General features: G+C 37.2%; 1 protein-coding gene across 1 annotated transcript in view; it reads left to right on the top strand.

Annotated features, from left to right (window-relative positions):
• The first annotated feature begins 13,514 nt into the window (after window positions 1-13,514).
• Window positions 13,515-20,146, top strand: part of LOC131682957 (cartilage oligomeric matrix protein) — a 1,738,261-nt gene continuing 1,731,629 nt past the window's right edge. The window contains exon 1 of the mRNA XM_058964790.1: window positions 13,515-13,678. The gene's annotated coding sequence lies outside the window, so the exon portion shown is untranslated. The remainder of the gene's footprint in view (window positions 13,679-20,146) is intronic.

Here is a 20,146-nt window from a genome sequence, read left to right as displayed (position 1 = left end):
ATATTGTTATTATTTATTTATTTTGACTCCCACTTTCAGTGTTGTGCAGTTCATGTGAATAGACCTTAAACATTTGAAACATAGCTAGCGCTACTGGTATTTGGTGGCAGCTTCAGGCAACAAACAGTTTTCATGGGGCTGATATTATCCCCACAGATGCCTGTAAAATTTCGCACGGACCGCTTGTATGGTTCCGGAAATATAGACTGAACGGTCCGGTCACACATGAAATTCCCATATAAGCCGGAACTCAAATTTTTTTTCAAAGGGGGGACCCCATGAAATTTCAGAAATCGAATTCGTATTTTTGATGCCAAACATCTTTAAAATGCATGAAACGTCGAGATTTTATGTTATCTCGAAAAAAATTTTTTTATAGAAATCGACTTTTTGGGACTGCCGATTTCGCACCTTTTTGCCTTTCTCAATAGAAAGGTATTGCAATTGCTCTGAAAACCGACTTTTTAACGGAGACCCGGAGGGCCGAGTGACATATGCCATTCGATTCAGTTCGTCGAGTTCGGCAAATGTCTGTGTGTGTATGTATGTGTGTGTGTATGTATGTGTGTGTGTATGTGCGTCTGTGTGTGTGTACGCGAACACAATCTCACTCACTTTTCTCAGAGATGGATGAACCGATTTTTACAAACTTAGTCCCAAATGAAAGGTGCAACGTTCCCATAGGCTGCTATTGAATTTCTAATGCATCCGACTTCCGGTTCCGGAATTACAGGGTGATGAGTACGATCACGCAGAAAATGTCGATTTTAAGAAATTCTGCAATGAATGTATAATGGTGAAAATTTTTCCAAAATGGGACCACAACTGTTTCGATTTGTATTACTAGGTCACTAACAGCCATTCAAAGTCTCTTTGGTCACATTGGCCACCATCATCGGTTCCGGAAGCCCCGGCGGAAGTATCCAAATTCAGACTAACAATCACATCGGTTTCTCGGAGGTGGCTAGACCGAATCAACCAAACTTAGTCTCAAATGAAAGATGTTGCGTCCCCGTAAATGGCTATTAAATTTTATCCCCAACCGACTTCCGGTTCCGGAGTTACGGGTTGTGGCGTGCGATTACATAGCAAATTGTGATTCAAACCGATACCCCGATGGAAGCAAAAAAGGTAAAAATTTCGCTAAAATGTCTCTCAAATAACTTAACTTTGCAGTTCTAGGTCACCGACGGCCAAACAAACTTTCGTTGACTACATTGACCACCATAGACGGTTCCGGAAGTGCCCGGGAAAAGCGGCCATCTTTCATAACTAGCAAACTCATATCAGTTTCTCGGAAATGGTTGGGCCGATTTTCACAAACTTAGTCCCAAATGATAGCTATATTATCCCCACAGATGCCTGTAAAATTTCGCACGGACCGCTTGTATGGTTCCGGAAATATAGACTGAACGGTCCGGTCACACATGAAATTCCCATATAAACCGGAACTCAAATTTTTTTTCAAAGGGGGGACCCCATGAAATTTCAGAAATCGAATTCGTATTTTTGATGCCAAACATCTTTAAAATGCATGAAACGTCGAGATTTTATGTTATAACGAAATTTTTGCCTTTCTCATATAAAGAAAGGCTATGCAATCACTGTAAAAATCGACTTCTTAACCGAGGCCCGGAGGGCCGAGTGTCATACACCATTCGATTCAGTTCGTCGAGATCGGCAAATGTCTGTGTGTGTATGTATGTGTGTGTGTATGTGTGTGTGTATGTGTGTGTGTCATTTAAACTCACACAATTTTCTCAGAGATGGCTGAATCGATTTTCGCAAACTTAGTTTCATCTGAAAGGTATAACGCTCCCATAAGCTGCTATTGAATTTTTAGTCGATCCGACTTCCGGTTCCGGAGTTACGGGTTGAAGAGTGCGGTCACACAGCAAATTCCCATATAAACTGGTACCACCATGATGTTCAAATGATGTAAAACATATTAAAATTGATGTAACATTACTCTAGTTTGCGGGTCTGGATCACTAATGATCAATCAAAGCAGCTTTGACCACATTGGCCACCTATGACGGTTCATGACGCCCCCGGGGAACCCGACAAGTTCCTAAGCTAATATCACACCCATTCCCCAACGAATTCTCTACCGATTTTTACAAACTTGATTTCAAATGAAAGATACAGTAATACCATTGACTGCTGCTGAATTTCATTCGGTTCTGACTCTTGCTTCCGGAGTTACAGGGGTGTTAGTAAGGATACACTGGAATTTCCCATATAAATCGGTACAATCGTAATACCTCAGAGGCTAAAAACTATTGAAATGGTCACCAAATTACTTCTAATCGCAGATCTAGATCACTGATTGCCAATCAAACATTCTTTGAATATATTGTCCACTATCGACGATTCCGGAAGTCCGGAATTCCGGGCATATTCCACAATTAAAGTCACATCGGTTCTTCGATGATGACTGAACCGATTTTCTCAAACCAAGTTGCAAATGGAAGGCAAAATATGCAGTTGAGTATTGCGTCGCCGCCCTTCCCCCCTTGCCTTGCCCTTACATCTCCCTCCTTCATCACTCCCCTCCCCTTGGACCACCCTCACGCCCGCATTTCCTTTATCCACCCGCTATACCGAAATAAGATGAAGGATTTATGATGCATCCTCCACTCCCACTCTACTAACCCCCCATTCCCTCCACTTTCAAACCCATTCCACCAACATTTCAAAATATAATCACATGAAGATAACATTGAACTCATGCTGATTAAGCTAATTACGCAATTGCTCCAAAAACCGACTTTCTAACCGAGGCCCGGAGGGCCGAGTCTCATATAACATTCGACTCATTTCGCCGAGATCGCAAAATATCTGTGTGTATGTATGTGTGTATGTATGTATGTATGTATGTATGTATGTATGTATGTATGTATGTATGTATGTATGTATGTATGTATGTATGTATGTATGTATGTATGTATGTATGTATGTATGTATGTATGTATGTATGTATGTATGTATGTATGTATGTATGTATGTATGTATGTATGTATGTATGTATGTATGTATGTGTGTATGTGCGGATTTGTTAACAAAATGTCCATATCGGTTTCTCGGAGATGGCTGAACCGATTTTTACAAACTAAGATTCAAATGAAAGGTATAATATTCCCATAGGTTGCTATTGAATTTCATTTTCAATGGACATCTTGTTCCGGATTACGAGTTGAAGAGTATGGTTACAAAACAAAATTTGTTGATTTGTCCACATCGGTTTCTCGGAATTTTCTGAACCGATTTTGACAAACTTGATTTTAAATGAAAGGTCCATCAGCTGTTGTTGAATTTTGTGTGGATCCGACTTCAGGCTCCGGAGTTACGGGTTGTGGAGTGCGATCACATAGAAAACTCCGATTCAAACCGATACCGCGATGAATGCAAAAAGGTGCTCTTATATATACTTACCAAGTGGAATAAGAATGAAAGATATTTCCATAATGTTATATTGTACGAACCAGCTAAACCATAGTTTGGAGCAATGAGAAAGGCACAATTGCACCTCTAGGTGGATTAAAACAGGTTTTTGACAGTCGTTTCACTTATGCAAAGCTTGTTGCGATAAGAGAATGATATTTGAAAGTGGCTTTTTTCATAATACAACGATATGTGTGTAAATGCTTTAATGCGTTGAACCTGCAAAACTACAAACTTTAAATCTAAATTGCAAATTTTAAAAAAATATCGTATTCGCCAATTTTTGCTCAAATATACTAATAAGTATGGTCTTTCATGTGGTGGAAACAGAATTCAATTTTAGGTGCCCGCATCAGCGATATTGAGCCTTGAAATAGGCTATTTTTTTAACGAACAGTGTCCATAACTTTTTAAAGAAAAAAGTTAGACCTTCGGTGTCTTGGAGAAAAATACTCGGCTTGAAGTTTTCAATAAGCTGTTCAAAGGTTGTGTTAACAAAAAGTAAAAGATACGAAAGTTATACTAAAAAAACGTTTTTTTCAGGAACACCCTAATCTTTTTTTTTAAATTTCTTGTATAACAAAAACTAAAAGAGATAGAGTTTTAATATATTCAACAAATTTATTCAAAATAAGTTACTTTACAACTTTGTGGAAGACTGTGGAGCTCTATCTTTCATCAGTAAAAAGTTTATTATCGTGTTTTAGATAAATTAGAACCACCCTAATAACTATTCCAATAAAAAGAAGCATCTTCTAAAGTACACAAATTCATCCTAAGACATGATACGGCTAAATTATACAGGTTTGTCAGAAAGTAAAAATTCCTCCTAAATTAGCGATCTGGACCACTGTGCAATCGTGGGCTCTTGTACAATTGGAAGCTGGTTGTACATCCGGAAAAGAAATTAGAAATTTTGAAGCAAAATCACGACGACGTGGCGCATCTTGGCACCACAAAAACGGTGAATCGAATCTGTGAAAACTATTTCTGGAAGAACATGCGACCTGAAATAAGAAATTACGTTAGAGCTTGTGCTGTATGTAAGGCCAGTAAACCAGTGACAACCAATACTCGAGCTTCAATGGGAAGTCCAAAAGTAGCAACTTGTCCATTTCAAACGATATCTATGGATTTTATCGGAGTACTCCCTAGATCTAAAGCTGGGAACACCGTACTGTTTGTTGTATCAGACTGGTATTCTAAATTGGTATTTTTATACCCAATGCGAAGAGCTGATGCCTCCAAAATGTGTAAAATATTAGAAGATGAAGTATTTCTTGAATTTGGGGTACCGCAAACTATTATTTCGGATAACGGCAGTCAATTCATAAGCAATGAATTCAAAAGATTGTTAGATAGCTACGGAATTTCTCATTTTCGAAACGCAGTTTATCATCCGCAAAACAATCCCGCGGAAAGGGTGAACAAAGTAATAATGTCATCCATACGCGCTTATCTCGGTGAAAACTCGTCACACAAAGATTGGGATCGTGATATTTCTAAAATTGGTTATTCTATAAACACCAGTGTGCACGAATCAACAAAATTATCACCTTATTTCATCGTATTCGGCCGGAATCATGTTCGGTTTGGCAAGCAATATCTGCATAGTAATATTGAGTCCGTTCATAAGACGTCAACGGAACTAGAAAAACGGTTAGAGACGTTTGATCAAATTAAACTAATAGTTGACCGTGAATTGAAAAATGCCTACAAACGCTCAACGCTCTATTATAATACTAGAAGTAAAAATTTAACAACTTTCAATGTTGGGGATATTGTCTGGAAGAAGAACTTCTGTCTTTCCAAGGCCGCCGATAATTTTTGTGCTAAATTAGCCCCACTGTATATAAAATGCAAAGTTATTCGGAAAACAGGGAATAACACATACGAACTAGCGGATATGGGAGGTAAACTTTTAGGAAACTATTCCATACAGGATTTGCGTCCACTATAGGACCTTTAACTTATGTTGCTATAATGCTAAGCTTATAACGATTGATATCGGAGTGAATTACATCGAACCTTTTCGCATACGGTAAAGAATAATGAGCCTTACAATAATATCTTTTTCTGAGCCTTCAGAATAAATAGAAGCCAGTTTCGGAAAAGATTCCGGATAACAGTACTAGATCATAGTGCTTATTTGTATTGGTTGCGTTCTTGTATGGGAACACAAGATTTCGCGTTCGTCAAAATAGAAAAAAAACAGTTAAAATTTTTCCGTTTTAGAAATTTTCTTTGGAAAAATTTCATTTTTTTTAACCCGAGGAAAGAGCACGTGTAATTTGTAAATTTGGGACTAATTTTTTTTTTTCCTTTTTTATTTCGACTATGTTAGTCACATTTTCTTTTTTACGTTTTAACGACATTCAATTAGCTAGAGATTACTGGGTAGGGAAAGTTATGAAACTTAGAGCCATAGTACTCAAGTGAGAGCAAGGATGTGAAGTAAACAGATCGGAAAACTAGAAGTGGCAGGGTCATTAGAACAGGCTTAATATCGTGCGGGCTTAATTTTTGCCTTCTGATAATGAGGGTCGAGCTTAGGCAGAATAACTACGAATCACCCGAGTTCACTATCATGTGTCCTTGATAAAGGTAGACGTATCTATCTTTACCGTGACAACCGGCAAAAATTAAGCCACGCAAGATCACCACTGAAAACCTATCGACGATTAGCATCAATCTGAATGATGATTGCTGCTGTTCATCTCTGTATGCCTTTCGAATGCCGGGATAGATTTTTATTAGACTATTGTCACTGTTCTTACAGTCGTGGCGGGTTTGCTACATTGTGTAAGGCAATGGCTGTGTCTACAGCGGCTACCCACCGCTGCCGATGGATTCCCATCAGTTTCTTTTTCTTTTTTCCTTTTTTTATTTCGACTATGTTAGTCACATTTTCTTTTTTTACGTTTTTGAATGTCGTTAAAACGTAAAAAAGAAAATGTGACTAACATAGTCGAAATAAAAAAGGAAAAAAGAAAAAGAAACTGATGGGAATCCATCGGCAGCGGTGGGTAGCCGCTGTAGACACAGCCATTGCCTTACACAATGTAGCAAACCCGCCACGACTGTAAGAACAGTGACAATAGTCTAATAAAAATCTATCCCGGCATTCGAAAGGCATACAGAGATGAACAGCAGCAATCATCATTCAGATTGATGCTAATCGTCGATAGGTTTTCAGTGGTGATCTTGCGTGGCTTAATTTTTGCCGGTTGTCACGGTAAAGATAGATACGTCTACCTTTATCAAGGACACATGATAGTGAACTCGGGTGATTCGTAGTTATTCTGCCTAAGCTCGACCCTCATTATCAGAAGGCAAAAATTAAGCCCGCACGATATTAAGCCTGTTCTAATGACCCTGCCACTTCTAGTTTTCCGATCTGTTTACTTCACATCCTTGCTCTCACTTGAGTACTATGGCTCTAAGTTTCATAACTTTCCCTACCCAGTAATCTCTAGCTAGTTTGGGACTAATGAAATCAACCCATAATAGCTGTTTCAATTTTTGTTCAACCGCGCCATGATGAGATAATGCAAATCAAGTCTGTTTGGCAAAAATGTTCACGGAGGAAAAATAGGCGGGTGCCTACAAGCCACCAGCGACGACTATAAAAGCGACTGGCAAACAGACAACCGATGTCAGTTTTACCCAGCCAATTATACCGGCCGCATCACATCAAGCAGCAGAGCAGCTCAGCGGACAACGAATCAGGCAGTACACGGCGACCGACGGACGGGAAGATCATCTCACACAGGACTCGCATCGATCAGGTCGCATTCTTGCGCATCTTCCACTTTGCGATTTTCATCGCACGCAAGATTATTTAGTAAAGAATATAGAATTTTCCTAAAAGCACTGAGTTTCGGCACCCAGCTCTGAAATGTACAGTGATGCCGCCGCAAATCTAATAACACGAATTGTTTGATAACACCAGAAGAGAAACCAGTAGTGTGCGATAGTACCAGTGAAACCGACCGTTACACTGTGGTCGCTTTTTAGGAGGAGTTTCGTCCTCTCGAGTAGATTTTGGCGGTAAGGACCGTCGAACTGCAGAATTTAGATGTTGCATGCTGGATAGTGAAACGTGGTGTTGTGCTAGCAAAACATGGCCGTGTGAACAGAACTGTTAAACAATTTTGATTTTCTTTCGGTATAATATAGAGTTTAAATATGATATTGATGTTGTTGTGATACAGCGAACTTAGGTTGATTGACTAGTTACTTTCGGGGTTGGACCAACGACGGGCCGACAGCCGGCCGGGCAAAATTAAAATTGGAATTTGACATTCTGCTAAAGTGAAATTTCGCAAAACGGAAATCAACTTCGGTTCGCTGATTACTTGTTAAATTTATTTTGTGCTCCCACCGGGTCCCAGACCGTTACAAGAGTGCGCGTTGTGCTAAAACAAAGAGATTCTTTTTCTTGTCTTCGGTTCGCTGATTACTTGTTAAATTTATTTTGTGCTTCCACCGGGTCCCAGACCGTTACAAGAGTGCGCGTTGTGCTAAAACAAAGAGATTCTTTTTCTTGTCCTTATAGCATTATTTAGTTGACCGTACCGGAGTGTACGCATGTAGTCTTCGTAAACTCTCCCAATCTTGTTTGTCACCAGCGAAGGACTACCAAAGGTTACGTAAAAGATGAGTTCCCGGCCGCTTCAGCGAGAGTACTGCTCTTTACATAGCCTAACATTCAACTTTATTTGAAGTACCCAAAAATTGAAATCGCCTCAAGTAACTGCCGGGTCTCTTATAATAGATTCTCGTTAACCCTTTCTTGACCAACTTTTTTCTACCGCGTATAGGGTTCCTTAGAACTGTTGGTTTCATGAAACGCGAAAAACTTGGTTTAACAAAGGTAGGTGATTCTTTCGGAGTGCTAGAAGCTGGTCAATATTTACCTTTCGATCTAGTCCAATTGCATTATCAGTTTTCAATAATATTGCCAGGCTACGAAAATATTCCAAAGTTTTCACCATTAACAGAAGCTGTCCCTGGTAGAACTGCTTGAGCGGAGCCCAATCAGGTAAACTGTAATAACTTCTGTTCTACTGATATAATTTATATTTTAGTTTAAAAACGGATATTAGTCCCATTAGCCTAAGTTGTCGTTGTAAACATATGTTGTGTAAACCAAAAATTATAGTCGTTCAGAAACGAGGTTGTTTATAAACAACAAGGACATGAAGGGGTTAAAGTTGCCATTGGAATACTGAGCAGGGATTAGTTGTTAAAGGGGATAATAGGAGAAGAGCAATATTGTGTCCAAGTTCACTGGAACTCAGAGCAACATATTCATCAGAATTTTACAACGAATTTCATTCAAAATAGGGACAGGATTCTATCAGCATCTTGAATAAATCACAATATGGATATATATATATATATATATATATATATATATATATATATATATATATATATATATATATATATATATATATATATATATATATATATATATATATATATATATATATATATATATATATATATATATATATATATATATATATATATATATATATATATATATATATATATATATATATATATATATATATATATATATATATATATATGCAGCAGTTTGTGTTCATTTTGTTGTTGTCCCCTAACGCAGCGTTTGCATCGGTCGTGAAAAAAATTCCTGAAAACTCGAAAATCTAAGTATATAGTATTGTTCTGTGACTATCGATGATCAAACTCCTAGAACAAATAAATCCTCTAAAGTTTGAGATAGAGCAGGTTTTTTGATTAATACAAGTGTAGGTTGGAAAATCAATATTTTGCTCTGTTGTCCCCTAACGCGATATTTTCACCTCTCAGAAAGAAAGGACAACCCGAAAAACAACGAACTTATAACATTTACGTTGTGTTAGGATACTTTTAAAGTATTCAATTAAGTTTTTGGAGCGTACATCGTAGGATTTTTCAAACGATGAGCTGTTAACAACTGCATGATGCGTGCAAACGTTGTCCCCTAACGCTGGAATGTGTCTGAATACTGTGATTTATTCAAGATGCTGATAGAATCCTGACCCTATTTTGAATGAAATTCGTTGTAAAATTCTGATGAATATGTTGCTCTGAGTTCCAGTGAACTTGGACACAATATTGCTCTTCTCCTATTATCCCCTTTAACAACTAATCCCTGCACAGCATTCCAATGGCAACTTTAACCCCTTCATGTCCTTGTTATTTATAAACAACCTTGTTTCTAAACGACTATAATTTTTGGTTTACACAACATATGTTTACAACGACAACTAAGGCTAATGGGACTAATATCCGTTTTTAAACTAAAATATAAATATTATCAGTAGAACAGAAGTTATTACAGTTAATCTGATTGGGCTCCACTCAAGCAGTTCTACCAGGGACAGCTTCTGTTAATGGTGAAAACTTTGGAATATTTTCGTAGCCTGGTAATATTATTGAAAACTGATAATGCAATTGGACTAGACCGAAAGGAAAGCATTGCGAAAGAATCACCTATCTTTGTTAAACCAAGTTTTTCGCGTTTCATGACACCAACAGTTCTAAGGAACCCTATACGCGGTAGAAAAAAGTTGGTCAAGAAAGGGTTAACGAGAATCTATTATAAGAGACCCGGCAGTTACTTGAGGCGATTTCAATTTTTGGGTACTTCAAGTAAAGTTGAATGTTAGGCTATGTAAAGAGCAGTACTCTCGCTGAAGCGGCCGGGAACTCATCTTTTACGTAACCTTTGGTAGTCCTTCGCTGGCGACAAACAAGATTGGGAGAGTTTACGAAGACTACATGCGTACACTCCGGTACGGTCAACCAAATAATGCTATAAGGACAAGGAAAAGAATCTCTTTGTGTTAGCACAACGCGCACTCTTCTAACTAGAATGAGGGTTAAAGAAACGTTAGCTGTGATATGTGACACCACCACTTAAATTAAACTGGAGTCAAGAAACAGAAGACCCCCAGCTTACTTACTTACTTCATATCGAATCATTTTTCTCTGAAGATTTAAGCCCCACGTAATCGAGTTTGACCTGTATTGCAAGTGACAAACCTAATTAAAAAGCTTGTCCTAGAATTATTGCACAAATAGCTATAAACAACTGATACATGTCGTTAATTCGTTACCAATATAAATGTCAAATTCAAATAGGTTTTATTATTCAAAATAGTAGGATACAATGCAAGTATGTATTTAATCGCGGCCACACAGAACACTGACCGATCGTTCTGGCGTCTTCGTAAGCACTAAACCTCTTCGCCCATGTTGCCGATTCTTACATAAATAATAAATGAAATCTAACTGAAAATACAAATCACTCACTGAAATTCTGCAAAATTGACTAGGGCCAAAATAGGTACATTTACATTTACCGTAACAGAAAAAATTACCTTGAGATCCGGGGTGAGATTTTTTTAAAATCCCTGGATAATCGAGTCCAACCTGTACTGTTATTTTTAGATTTGTATACACTGAACCAAGATATCTCATACAATTTATTAGAAATATCACATAGCTCAACTCTGATGTCTATCGTATCAATACTATGTATATCCATTAAGGCTCAAGTTACCTTTTTGAGCATTTGTTAGAATTGGACGCTTGGTAGTATGCGTAGGAAAAATTGTGTTCGGCTTTGCCACCAGATTATCAATTTAAACCTTCTCAAAACTCTTAAAGAAGAATATCAGTCGATTTATTAGATCATTACGATTCGAATCATGCAAAATAACTTCTGGAAAAACTATCGGCTTAGTTGAATAGCGCTTTTGGAAAAGTGGCTGTGGTTTTTTCATTGAGCAGTTGTGTTGCGTACCACAGCATGGTGTGGTAGTGTGACAAAAATCACAGCAACTTTTTCAAAAACACCATTCAGCTATGCCGATAGTTTTTTCAGTAACTATTTTGTATGATTTGAATCATGGTGATCTAATAAATCGACTGATATTTTTCTTTTAGAGTTTTTAAAAGTTTTAAATGGATAATCCGGTAGCAAAACTGAACACAATTTTTCCAACCCATACTATCAAGCGTTCAATTCTAACATATGCTAAAAAAGGTAGCTTGAGCCTTAAACATTATGTGCCAAGCACATACACTTCTTTATGATACACATAATAATCTATTGTCCATATGATATATTGTACGTGAATGAAAGTTATTAGTGTTATCTGATCAATGATATATGATTTGCAGATATGAAAAAAAACGATTTCAAAATGGTAAACATTTGTGATCAATTGCTAATCGATTTAGGTTACTTGGTGGAATAAACGCAATGTAAGTTTGTTGTTTAATAATTGCTCCTCCAGAGCAATGAATCCGGTTATTCGTCACCGCAGTTTCAACAGAGGAGGACATCTCTTCTCTGTGGAAAACAGACGCTTAAGAAGCAGTCAGCGAGAACACCTGGAGAACTCGTTAGAAATTCAGTTACACAAGTGGACAAACAAACAACTCGCTTCCAACTACATTGGATTCGGGCAATTTGTAACATGTAGTGAAAGCAGGGGCAGCTACAAAAGATAACCTGAATATTGGTCGCAGTGACAAAGTTTCCCCTAACAAAAAAGACCCGGAGATATTGATGTAAAACCCAGAGGCCCGGAGAACGCCTCCAAAAACCGGAGTCTCCGGGTCAAACCCGGAGGGGTGGCAACCCTAAGTGAAAGTAAATAGACAATTTAAGTTTTGTTCCACGTTTGTTGCAAATAACTTGTAACAAACCCTGTTGCAATAAAACAATAACTTGTACCAAAACGTAAAAGAAAATCTTCTTAAAATATTGTAATATCACATGAAATTTACCATCGCTCTCAATGATTCTCATAAGAATGCCACATAAAATGTATTACCTAAAACTAATAGCCCTAAATGGCAATTCTTATAAAATGTATGTGATTATTCTAATGAATGTAATCAAAACCATCTCTCGAATGTTTATGTAATTCGCACATAGAAGTTATGTGCAAAGGAAAATAATTATATGTGTTTTCAGATAAATTTTACGCGATTTTTAGGATCAGTGCAGGTTTTTGGGGTCCGGGGTTCTGATTCTGACGTCAAAAATGTAAAATTCAGAATGGCAGATCCAATATGGCGACTATGCTTGGCTAAATTTCATGTTTTATTATATTGACCTATAACGTCTTCTAGGGGGTTTTTTGGGGTCGCTGATCACGATGGTTATAATGTTATAACTGCGAATTTCGTGATAATGAATCCAATATAACGACTTCATAAGGCAAAATTGCCAATTTTCGAATTCTTTAGAAAAGCATTCTAAATAGATATTCCTAATTTTCATTTGGACTGCACGACATAATGTTTCTAACACGCTCTTCTTTAAACGCTATTTTTGAAAGTGAGTTTTGCATATATTGATAGAAATATTTTATTTTTTTGGTTGAATATTTCAAGATAGATGCTTTAGGTGTCCAGAATTTGTCGCGAACAAGTCTTGTATTATGTCTAAAGTCCATTGTGAACAACATCTTTATGCCTAACGTCCATTACGCCTAACGTAGGTATGCAAAACATCCGTATGCTTAATGTATTTATGCCTCATGCGGTACACCCCTCAATATCATATTTTGAGCCACTCTGGGTTGATTGGTTTGGCTTGCAGTTTACAAATAACTTGTTGGGTACATCTTTAAAAGTGAAATATTTGTTCGGGCAATTTCTTTCAGGCCATTTGTTCTTAGAACCTGAGACCTTTTGGATAAGATTTTAAACCAAATGAGATTTAGAGCGATTTTCGTGCTACATCCTTTTCTTGCTATTATGAGTATGTGAGTATATAACACAATGGAATGTCATCAACAGATTTTGTTATATTTTAATTATACCATCTTTAGAAACTGACACAGCGAGAAGCAGCAGCGAGCTATAGTGAAGTGTCACTAAAGCAAATGTATATTTCCAGCGAAGCGAAGTATCGAAACTATCGTGAATAATTTAAATTAATGCACAACCACACGTTTCCGATCGCGCGCAACACGTTTATAACTACCCACGATGGGTGAAGGCGAGATGAAAAGAGATGTTAAAAATGAGAATTCAGTGCTTTGCTGTGTTTCAAAGCATCAAGTCAGTCTAATTGATTCACGTCGTTGAAACAGAAAGCCTAACGAATTTGAAAATTGTGTAATCCTTTATTTTATGTTAAATTTCTTGTACAATAGATTGTGCTGTAGTTCATCGTTGTTCATTGTTTGAAGTAAGTGAATAAATGATTGATTAAATGCAAATACTTAAATAAAAATGTTATATTGGTGACTTGTTTATACAGAAATTATTTAAGCCTGCTACTAGATGAAAAAATACAAAAAATCAGCTAATATATAATAGCTAGGATCTTGATCTTTAGCATAGTCACAACTGATAAAATAGCAAACGTTTTGTGTTTCGCTGAACAGCTCCTATGATATTGGCATAGACAAAGGAGCGCAATGTACATGTCTATAGAGGTCGGAAATGTGCATTTATGTCTAAATCTGCCCTTTTTGGAAGCTGCTGTTAATGTACACTTATTATTAATTAAAAGATCATATCAATTTTAAGGATTTTTGTTCATAATTATGTTTCTCGAATGAGTAGAAAGCAAACAAAGTTTCATATGTTGACTGGGTGATTGCCATCGCAGCGAGTCTCACGAGTAAAAGGTATAATGAGAATAAAATCAAAAACTGCTTCCAGCGTGATTCTTTAAAACCCACATAAATAACTAAGCGCCCACGCATTTCATACCTGTACGATTTCTTTCATATTATGATGCTGACATTCAGTTTCTTTCAGTCGATTTATATTATAGGAAGAAAAACGTTGATTTTTCAGATCGCTTTGCCATTGAGAGCATAAACATGTTTAGGGTAAACCAATGTAAAACAGGCCGTTGTCTGTCACAATCTCAAATCTATGCATCATACCAACAAACTCAAGTGTATTAGGAAAGGTAGATAACTAAATTAAAGATTTGGGATTGTACGGTTTTGATTTGTGAAAAATACATATCATTTAAACTTATAAATCCTTACTCTGACTGTGAGTAACTAGGGTTGTTTGAATGGAGGCAAAGATATGATAATTTACTTTTGATTAGACGTGTTTGAAGAGATTCAGATTCCGTGCTGAGAAAAGACTTATTATGAAATAAATCACTGAGAAAATGAAGTTCTGTCTAAAAGACTCATAATTGTTAATATAATGACATTTTTATTGGATATCCAAAATCAAGTTAGGGACTTGATTCATAAAATTGCTTACAAACTATTTGCCGTTAATAGGTCTCAAATTTGTTTTCATGCTAATGAAATAATACAAAGAAAATCTACTAAATTCTAGATATTTTTTGGCAATAGACTGTTGAAGGTACATGTTCTCTGTGTTCAGAGTAGCATCAACTGAAAAGAGCTAACTGAATGCTTCTTAATGTTTTCTGTACAGTGTAGTCATTTTTGTTATTCACAGAAAATGCTAAATGCATTTTGACATTGAAAATGTCCTAAAAATGTCCTTTGCTTCCCCTTTTAAACGTAATATCTGATGCTGTAAACAACACTCGTCCGCATCTCACAATCTCGAGAGCAGTGCTCTGAAATCCAACAAGCTGAATATTTGTCACGCAAACGTACAAAGCCTTTGTGCCCGCCAGTTCACAGAGTTCGATCAGATCAAACACATGTTAGAGACATCGAAAGTAACAGTTGCGCTTTACAGAATCGTGGTGGAATGAGTCTATTCCTGATCAAGCTGTGACAATCCCTGACTACAGTATGTTATGAAATGACCGTTTATACAAAAGGTTTTTAGGAATAGTGATGTATATCAAGGAATGAATTCAGAATAAACAAGTGTATGCTTCTATCGTATCCGGGAGCTCCAGCTTCTTCAATGAGAGAATTACTGTTGAAGTGAAAGTAAATGATATCAATATCCTATTGATCCACCGGGCTCTGACCCTGCGCCTTTGTTGCTGACTGAGTTGTCCATTCTGCTATCTTGGTATGAGAAAATCGTCATAGTTGGTGATTTGAACACGGATTGGAAGCACAATTGAAGAAGGCGTGATAATTTGAATGCCTTTTTGAGACTATTTCTATGGAGGTCATCAGGTCAGAACCCACCTTTTTCCGCGAGGATGGGTTCGATGCTTAAACTGTTCGCGACGAATCAGCCTGATCATGTGCTTGTTTTCAATCAAGTTTATGACCCAGGACTATCCAGACATGAGCTGCTATTTGCTTCGCTTTATTTTAACATTCGTCGACCACAACGACCAAGAACTTATCGCGACATTTCAAGCTAATTTACAAGTTGCTGCACATGTACAATGTACATTGTACATTGATGATCTTCCTGGTGTTTTAAAGAACTGCGGTATCCGGTATGCGGTATGTTTGCTGATGATGCTCAACTCATCTGCATACAATCAGGAATGACGATAGCAAAACTTTTCGCACTATTGAATGAAGATTTGCGTGCAGTATTTCGATGGGTCAAGGAAAACTCATTACACCTCCACATTTCGAAGACTAAAATTATTTCCTTTGGAGCAAATCCCCGAGAAACTTCATCACTACCTGAAATCGTTATCGAGCAAAGTCGCATCGAGGTCACTGATCATGCTAGCAACCTTGGGCTCTTTTTTCAGATGAATCTTCAATGGGATAAAACTATTTTCCCCCACTATTTTTTTGGTTTTCCCGAACACATCGAATTGAATCTCTTCAAAACCCTTGTTCTACCGCCTTTTATTTTCGGAGATGTACCTCATATGAACATGTGTCTAAGCATGAGGTCGCGCTCAACGATTGCGCATGTTACATGTTGTGAAGTCGCTATTTGCCTTGCCGGAGAGTCGCCCAGCACGAGGCTTACATGTCTTAATTCAAGAAGTATTCGCACTCGACTGCCGCCGCTTTGTGATACCTGAGACAGCTCTGCTGTCTGTGTAGCATACGTTCCGTTGCTGTTGTTACTCTTGCGTGTCACGTTGCTTAACGTATCGTTCGCAACCAGTTGCTGTGTTATGCGTACTGCAAAGGGCAATGAGTTATATGCAGAAAATGAAAAAAGTTATACAAATTTACACCAATTCACAATTCCTAAGAATATACTCGCTCAAGCGATGAACGATAAAAAGACAAAAGTTAAAGGAAATTGTTTCTGAATGGTTCGTTTAGAAATCAATATAGTATATATTAGTTAAAATTGAACGTTCTTCTTGATCCCTATGCACTTTATAGGAGTTCTGTCAATTTCACACTTGTAAGAGTTCAAGCTTAGTTTTTTCCTAAACTCGCATTAGACCTGCAACCCATTTAGACGAGATCTTCCATAGACGATAGACGTCAGACATATGTTTGATAAGGCGATACATTTTCAGCCAGAAAAGTAGTCATATTACGAGATTATTTACTGAGATATAACTTAGACAAAATGGTTTGCTCCATTCAGTGTGACCTTTATTACGTTAATTAATAGGAGCCGGATATATTTATATATTAAAGCCCTATTTGTGGCCTGCATGTTGATCAATAGTCTAAAACTGCTGTCAACTGTCTACTTCGAAATTGATGCTTCTAGCTCGATGATATCCTTATGCTTTATTTCTTGTAATCTAGTATTTCGTCTCTGTTTGTTTGTAGTCGCAATAATTCATATCTACCCCACCCTTCAGAAGATCATATTGCTTGTTGTTGATTTTCAAAGCAAAGAGCGACGACTATCGCGAACGGCCCAGAATCGTGCTCAAACATCTGGTTTAGTCATTAGTTTTGCATTGTAGATGTGTTGTCACAATTGTGTAAGCACGCACTTTCATATATTGAATTATTTAGTAAATAGTTTCAGTTTCTGAACCGTTTTAAAACCCTCTGCATAATTTATTTCTGTCTTCATCACAAATTACATTTTCGTGGGCTCCAGGAATCCATCCAACTGGGATGAACCTAAAAGGCATTTTACTAATGCATGTTTGGGTGACATAAGGCTATAATACTCGCCTTGATCTCCAAATTCGTACGCCGAATGCGTGTTGACCATTCATATATTTAGCTTCTTCAATACTATTCCCCTTATTCTGTCTGTAAACAATAGCGAAATGAATACTCTGGCCACGCGTGTGTCTGTTCCTGCCTCGTGACAGTGCGGTGTTTAGTGTCTATTTGATACGGCTCAATGCTTTGGCGATCACCTGTTTATTTTTGTAAAATTTATTTCAAACGACATGACCGAACTAAACTGATGAAGGCAGGGTTACATTTGAGTAAAACCCGACAGACCCTTTCTTCTCACCTTGCGTAGAATTGGCATATGAGTGATAGTTACATCCATCGTCAACAGGAGCGGATCCAGAAAAACATTTCGGAGGGGGTCCGAAACTTCGATTTCGAAATGTTCATTGTACAATACGTGATATGTAATAACCTCATTTAATTAAAATCAGTTTTGGTGGTCGAATCTGATTTGGAATGATTTTGAGTTTAGAACGAATTTAAAATAGAAACTATTTTAAAATTCTCAAGAAGTTAAAAAATTGCGAGGGGAGGGGGTCCGGACCCCCAAGACCCTCCCCTTGGATCCGCCACTGATCGTCAAGCCGTAAATTCTTTTCAAGACTTGACTGCTCCGAAACCAAAAATTTGAATCAGAATATTTTGGCACGATTCGATTGGTACGTTCCCCATGATATTCAGATATCTGTGCTGCTTGGAGCATTTACATAACTAAGAACCATAGTATTTAAATAGAACATGATGCCATTTGCGAGGTGGTTGCTGATAACCATACAACAGCAACCAATTGTTATTTCAAATTCTTCCTGGCAGATTAATTAAAACTATTCGAAACCATATGCGAACAAAATCATCATTAGAAATCCTAGCATAGAACATTGTGGTATTTGCGACTGGGTTGCTGAGAACCTCCACACAGCAAAACGTACAATTGCTCTATCGAATTCATCCGGACAGCAAGCTTGTTGATTGCTGAGTGAACGTCGATTTTTTCCCGTTTCGCTTTGTGCTGTGATGAGGCACACGTCGAATCTCATAATGGTTTGTTCATCCCCAGTTATCTGTTCATGCGATGAATACAATGCCTGATGAGTGGCGTTGTTGAGTAAAGGCTGGCACAATCTAGCTTAGACTTGCTCACACAGCATTTTGTTCGTTGGATGAAACAAATTCTTCTGAATGCCACGCTCACTAAATCTGGAGGCAGCATTTTCATGCGAGTGGGATTTTCACCACTCGTATGAATTTTTTTTTGTAGGGATGTGTGTTGCGTTTGGCTGCAGGATGACTGCCCTTGTATGCAAAAGTGACGTAAGCGTTACTTTGGTAAAATTTCATTTTTTCATATTTTTGAATTCTCCACAAAAATCCACGTCATTCAGTGTAATTGTCTTTAAAAAATTATGCAAAATGGCCTTTTAAAACGAGAAAAACAAAGTGACGTAGACGCCATTTTTTTACCAAAATGACGTACCGGTGCAATATAGTATTGAAGGTATATTTAACAAGGCAAAACAATTTATTCTTAAGCTGTTGTATCATAAGTAATGTTGGGAGCTAGATAAGCACCATTTTGTGATGAAAATGGCTAGGGTGGTGTTATATTTATGCTAGGGTGGTATTCAAATTAGTTCTTTTAGCACGATAATTTTTTTTCAACTATTTATATTTTATAAAGAAGTCTCCTGTGCAAGTTCGAATGCTTCTTTAAAGAAGCAAGCTTAGTCTTTTTCAACATGTATTTTTCATACCACAATAATGTACGAATGTATCTTGGTGAAAACTTTTGTTCAAAACCTTGACCGCTATTGTTCTATATTTTATCATTGTAGTGCGCAATTGGTACCCAACCAATTAATTTCAAAACCAATTCCAACCAAAACACCTGCAAATGAAATGGAATTTATTCAAGTCTCATAAATCGTGAGTTGAACTGTTCACATATCCGGCTCCAAATTTATACGAAAATTTCATGGGGTCAGTCATTAATTAATTTTTCAAAGTATAGCATGAAAACTGGTATTAATATAACATGAACATTAATAAATTGTATATATAAAGGCTCTAAACTAATTTTGAAACCATCTCAGAGACTTTGTGGATTCAAAATGAGTAACCCATACCTGTGAAACGTTTGTACCTGAATACACCTGTTATTCGACACGCTTGATCCACTAAAAATGCAATCAACTCCAAGAATAACCGTGTACTAGGAAGACTTCAAATGTGCTTGAATATTTTATAGACAACCTATATAATGTATTTTGATGTGCCGTGTAACAGGAATATTCACTAAAAAATTACCAAAAAAGCGGGAAAGCGGAATTACCGGGATCAGTCGTTAAGTGGAACACTGTATCCAAATGTCTTCAAATATGATTGTATTTTTCACAGATCACAGAATTTGATATGCCGCATGACAGAAATAATTACTAGAATTGTTTGGTCCGAACTTCCACATTCCAGAATTGTTAATAAAGTGTCTCTATTTGGCATTGAATTTGTATTGTCCATAAATTATAGAGTTGATATTATTTGATATATCGCATGACAGAAATGTTTAACAAAAACGCTTCATCCCGGATGACTTTACATGTGATAGCATTGTTCGTAGAAAACCGAGCTGGTGCACCTTGATGTTCCGCGTAACAGGAATATTCACTTAAAAA

The sequence above is a fragment of the Topomyia yanbarensis genome, chromosome 2 (assembly GCF_030247195.1).
Source record: "Topomyia yanbarensis strain Yona2022 chromosome 2, ASM3024719v1, whole genome shotgun sequence".
NCBI classification, from domain to species: domain Eukaryota; kingdom Metazoa; phylum Arthropoda; class Insecta; order Diptera; family Culicidae; genus Topomyia; species Topomyia yanbarensis.
The sequence above is the reverse complement of the archived record's forward strand: the minus strand, read 5'-3'. Positions and strand labels throughout refer to the sequence as shown.